This window comes from Saimiri boliviensis, chromosome X (genome assembly GCF_048565385.1).
Source record: "Saimiri boliviensis isolate mSaiBol1 chromosome X, mSaiBol1.pri, whole genome shotgun sequence".
Lineage (NCBI taxonomy): Eukaryota > Metazoa > Chordata > Mammalia > Primates > Cebidae > Saimiri > Saimiri boliviensis.
In genome coordinates this window covers 48,185,255-48,191,132 of record NC_133470.1, presented here as the reverse complement: position 1 = coordinate 48,191,132, position 5,878 = coordinate 48,185,255, and the positions used below count along the sequence as shown (strand labels likewise).

At 46.0% G+C, this 5,878-nt stretch overlaps 1 pseudogene; it reads right to left on the bottom strand.

The window, feature by feature from the left end:
- Nucleotides 1-4,254: 4,254 nt before the first annotated feature.
- LOC101048097 (ubiquitin-fold modifier-conjugating enzyme 1 pseudogene) lies at nt 4,255-5,394 on the bottom strand (annotated as a pseudogene).
- Between the last annotated feature and the right edge of the window lie 484 nt (nt 5,395-5,878).

Genomic DNA, 5,878 nt, shown 5'->3' with positions numbered 1-5,878 from the left:
AGGTGAAGATTTCACGATTCGCACCCTGTGAATCTCATGCAGTGTGGCAAGAATGATGCCCCAGGATCTGGGACCGTAACTTCCCAGCCTAGGGAACTTTCAGAAACCTTATTGAATCCCTTAGGTAGCAAAACTGTCTGCAATATACCTACTCTTCCCAGGACAGACATGATGTTGGGAAGAGTGACTTCAGAGCACACAGAAACACAGGACATGATGAACTCTGTGTGAGACTCACCGTAAGGGTATGGCAGAGGGACTTTTGAGAAGGCCTCACAACTCCATCTGGCCTTTCTCCCTGGAGGCCTCAGTTTATCTCAAATCCCTTCTCTTCATGGGTGGTGAATAGAGGGAATGTCAGAAAACCACCTTTTAGATCCTAAAATTGCATGCGCTCCTCTCAGGGACCATTGAACACGTAGGATGAGAGGTGATACCAGCTGTTCTGCTCCTCCCACCAGCCCTGGAGTCTCTCTGGCACCATCTTATCCTTCCATGGGAGCCTAGAGCAATGTCGAGGTGTAGGGCCAATGTCTGCCCTTCACTAACAGACACCTCTGTGGCCCTTTCCTCCTGTGACCCAGCCTGGAGAGGGCTGTCCTCACTGAGAAAGACATCAGTCCCAGGATCTGAGAGCCGTAACTACCGCAGAAACATCCTGACCATCAACGTCCCATGTCAGTGATTGACCTTGGAAATGAAGCTTCTCCACACACCCCTGCTGGCCCTTAAACAGTTTCTTTTATTTTGGTTTTATTTGCCATGGGGTCTCACTCTGTTGCTCAGCCTGGAGTGCAATGGAGAAAGCATGGCTCAAGTGATGTTTCCATCTCAGCATCCCAAGTAGCTGGGACCTCAGACACTCTCCACCATGCCTGGCTGTTAAATTTTTTTTTTTTTTTGTATTTTTAGTAGAGACGGGGTTTCACCATGTTGACCAGGATGGTCTCAATCTCTTGACCTCGTGATCCACCCGCCTCGGCCTCCCAAAGTGCTGGGATTACAGGCTTGAGCCACCGCGCCCGGCCTGTTAAATTTTTTTTATTTTTCTTTTTTCTTTTTTATTTTTTATCAAGACGGGGTCTCCCTATGTTCCCCAGTCTGGCATGAGGCACCATGCTTATCCCTGAACGACTTTTTTTTTTTTTTTTAATCACAGAAAGCAACGTGAGACAGAAGAGGAAGGTGCCTGTAACACCTCCTTAAAAACGTTGTGTCCTCCTCCTTCGTGCTGTGTCATTTCCCTTATACTGAATGCAACATTCCCATTCTTTTGATGTAAATAAGAAGTGTGAGGATACTTATTTTCAATTCTAAGCTTGTGGTTTATAGCCAGAATATCATTGCCTACTTTGAGACATTTTCGATGTTTCCGGGTGCAGTTGTGGTTGTTGGAATAATTGGTAGGGGCTACTGGCATTTGGGGACTGCGTGTTACAGGGAGGCAAACATCTCTTTCCAGAGTTTCCAATAAACTGGATTTTCCATACATATTACTTCCTTGTAAACTGTTGCATTATCTGGGAAGTTATGAAAGACTTATCGACTGCTTTGGAAAATCACATCACCGCAGGCCATTCCATTCTTGGATCCCACTCTAACCCAACATTCCAGTATCAGTTTGCTTCGTAGCTCTTCATGCCTGGGGGAAACAATGAGGGGAATCCAACTTACCTAGCAACAGATCTTTTCTGAGATAAGCTTCACTGCTCACCCCAGCTGGCCCCAAACTACCTTTTGCTGTTTCAGATGGGGTCTGCTGCTCAGCCCGGAGTACAGTGGAGAAATCATGACTCACTGCAGCCTTGACCACCCAGGCTCATGGGATCCTTCCATCTCAGTCTCCCAAGTAGCTGGGACAACATGCAGGCTCCACCACCCCTGGCCAATTTTTTTTTTAAGAGGTGGGGTGTCCTTATGTTTCCCAGGCTGATCTGAAACTCTGGGTTCAAGCAACACTCACGCCTCGAACTCTCAATGTGCTGAGATTAGAGGCAGGAGCCACCTCGCCAATCCGTGAACCACTTTCTCATCACAGAAAGCAGGACAGAGGAGGAAGGTGCCTGCAAGCCCTCCTGGGGAACACTGTGTCCTTCTCCATGCCACCCTGCTATTTCCTCTGTACCAACTGCAACATTCTTATTCTTTTGATGTAAATAAGAAGTTTGAGGATACTTCTTTTCAATCCTAAACTGTGGTTTATGGCCATAATATCTTCACCCACTTTGGGGCGTTTTGGAAATTTGTAGGGGCTGCTGCAGTTGTTGGAATGCAAGTAGTAGGGGCTACTTCCATTTGGGGACTGAGTGTTACAGGAAAGCAAGCATATTTTTCCAGAGTCTTCAATAACCTGGATTTTCCATACTTGTCACTCTCTACAAACTGAGGGAGACCTGTATATTGCTTCATCTGAGAACTTAGAATGCCTTATTGACTACTTTGGAAATCATACCGCTGCAGGGCATTCCATTCGTGGATTGCACTTCAACAGAACATTCCAGTATCAGTTTGCTTTGCATCTGTGCATTCCTGGGGAAAACAGAATAAGGGAAATCCAACTGACCTACGAACATGATCACTTCCAGGATAAGCTGTTAGTTGATGGGGAAACTTAAGTGGGAGATGTTGGTAATGTGATCTCTCCTGAGTTGGTGAACACACTGGCTGTGCCCGTTGCTGTTACTGCTGTTGCAGGTGTATCTCCCTCACCAGGCTCCCAGGTCCTTCCTGGAAGGTTGGAAACAAACCCAGTAGTTCTCTGTGTTCTCAGAATAGAACAGAGGATCTCACAGCCAGGAGGAGAGCAGGGAACACTTGTGGAACTCTAGTGATCTCTACATTATTGGATGAGCAAACCCTGAGTCACAGTGATGAGTAACATGGATGTCAGTGGATGGGAAGGGAATGCCACGGGCCTCTGCATCAGGAGCCGTGCAGCAGAGTGAGGGCAACCTGCAGTACTGATCTCAGTTATGTCCTTTAAGGGTCCCAGATGTAAGCAGCCTATTGGTTAGGGTTCTTCACTGTGTGTGCATGTGTGCATGTGTGTGTGTGAGTGGGTGGAGACAGAGAGAGAGAGAGAGAGAGAGAGAGAGAGAGAGAGAGAGAGAGAGGGAGACATTGAGTTTGAAGACCTAGCTCATGGAAGATTTGCAACTGACAAGTCTGAATCTCCGAGAGCAGGAGGTGAGGCTGAAGACTCGTGGCAGAGGTGATATGAGATCTCAAATCCAAGGGGAGTGTGGAGGCAGAATTTCTTCATCTTGAGGAGGACTCCAGTCTTCTTCTCTGAAGGCCTTCAAGGGACTGGATGAGGCCCACCCACGTTGGGGAGGGCAATTAGGTTTACCCAAAGTCTGCTGATTTAAATTTAAATTCTCAAGTAAAGAAAATCCTTTAAGGAGACATCTACCCTGGTCAAAGTGAACATTTCTCAGGCATCGTGGCCTAGCAAAGTTGACACTTTAGATTTCCTATCATGGCCACCTTATACAAACCCTAATAATGATGAAGGTCTATCTGACCAAGACAGGTGACTTCCTAAGATTCTGTAGTAACCATTTTTATCCACCCCAAGCACAGCACAACTCAGGCTTAGCACAACTCTGGTCAGGAATCTGAATCTGAAGCTGACGCGAATCCCTTCCTGGGATGAGGCAGTGATACGATAGTCAAGGTGTATATGTAAGAACAATCCCAGAGGGCACAGGTGATACCCCTGGACACCAAGATTTTACCCTTGTTAGGGCAAACCCAATAGGACGACAGTCGTCAGGGAGGAGCTGGCCAAGGCCCCCAGTGTGGCCTCCTTCTGAGGGACCTTTCCCTCTAAGGTTTCTCGTCCAGTCCAAACAATCGATTTGCCTTTTCTGTTTAGGGGAACTGTCAGAAGGCAGTCATTTCAGAATAGTCATTGACACAGGTTCCTCTTCTTCACAAGAGTGGATGACATTCCTAGGTGTTCTGTGTGGGATGTTTGGGAGCTGGGTTGCCTCTGCTGTCCCATCGTTACAACTCGATCAGGTATAATCTTGGGTTCAGGATTCAGTGTGGTTTCAAAATTGTCCTTGGTGTAAGACTGTGGGCTCCTCACAGGCAGAGAAACCCACCATCTGTGCTGTCACCGAGTATCTCTGATTCAGTGTTGTACTGTGGGTCTAGGGACACAGCACTGACACAATGCTGATCTTGCCTTTGCTGCATCTGTAATTAATCAACCACTTCATTCCATTTGCACTTAGTCTTTTTTTTTTTTTTTTTTTTTTTTTAACCAGGGGACCAGCAGCTTTTATTGATGAGTTATCTCCAGAAACCAGAAAGACTATGTACTCACTTTCAGTTACTCCCTATGCCTCCAGAATCGCATGTTGCTCCACCAGGAGCAGATATAAATTGCCTCTAGATTTTCCAAAGCCCAGTCCTTCCCTTCCCTGAGCAGCCTTAGAAACTAAGTAGCGATACTGTTTGGTGTTTGCTTCTCCCCCAGCAATGCCTGCTGCAGCTACTTAGTAACAACTAGAGGTGGAGGGTGTTGGGGGAAGCAGTTAGGTGAGTTAAGTGTGATGCATAGGAAAACAGGATCATAGCCTATCAAAGGTCCCTCTGCCCTGCCTCAGTGGCTTGATCCTTCATTAGTTGCATTTCTCTTTGTGTTGGATGACGCCCTTCTGAATCAGATCAGGGATTTCCACTGCCAGCCATGGACCCAGCCCCAGAGCCATGAGATGAGCTAGTCCAAATTTGGGCACGTTCCTGGCCCACAAAGGTTTGAAGTGATCCGTCAGGCATGTTTTTCCACCCCTGTACATCTTTGCTGTCTTTCCATCAAGCTCAGGGACTGCAATTTCTGGGGCAGTAGTAGGGTATGTGATAGGAATGTCAAACTCGATGTCAAACTCGTATTTCAGGAGGTCATGGATATACCAGCATTTTCCAAACCACCGAGTCCCTTCCTTGTTGGACTCCAGTCAGAACCAGTCGTTGTCAGCATTCTTGTTATTCTCCACATACCGGATAAGGGACTGATATTCCTCCTTCAGTCGTTGCACCCATAACTCCCGATCTCGGGGTCCGGCATTTGTCTTCAGCACCGGGATCTCAGACACAGCACTGCACTTAGTCTTCTTAGCAGCCAAATTTATGAATATATGACAAGCCAAAATAAGAGCTGCACTGGCGATCCTTGTGGCCCTGTTAGTCACCACAGGGTTGCTTAGGGACTGCGTGAGCTCTTGACATACTATGACATTGAGTTGTGTGGTGTTGCCTGACCAGAATAGACTTATCCTTCATGGCATCACACACACTAAATAAGTTTTCGGCACATACTACTGACATAGGGTTGGCCTTGTCACACCTCAGTTATTTACAAATCACCTTCAGAATCCATGCCATGTCTGATACCAACCACACTGGTATTTCATTTACATATTTAAATCAAATAAATTTCTGAAGTCAAAGGCATTTATAAAGGTAGCTTGATATTCCTACTTGAAATTCCAAAGCACTTATTACACACTAGAGATGTAGTTGGAATGAAAATATTTGAAATTTTAAAGGGATTATGGAATGATAACTAGTAAATTTATCTGCAATGTAACGTCTGCTTCCTATGTTACTTCATTTATTCTTCACAATGAGTAGTATAAATACTCTAATTTCTACTTTAGAAATGGGGAAACAGTCCCACAGGATGTAAATATCTTGCCTACCATCTCAAAACCAGTGCGTGAGAGGCAGGATGGAATCCCATGGCTGTGTCATGCCATAGCCTGTAAGGAGACAGTGTAGGTGGAATCCAAGAAATTTTGCTTCAGCAAGGTTCCCTGGTTGCTTTCCCCTTTCTTCTAGGCCATAGTTCTATCATCCAGGTCTATAT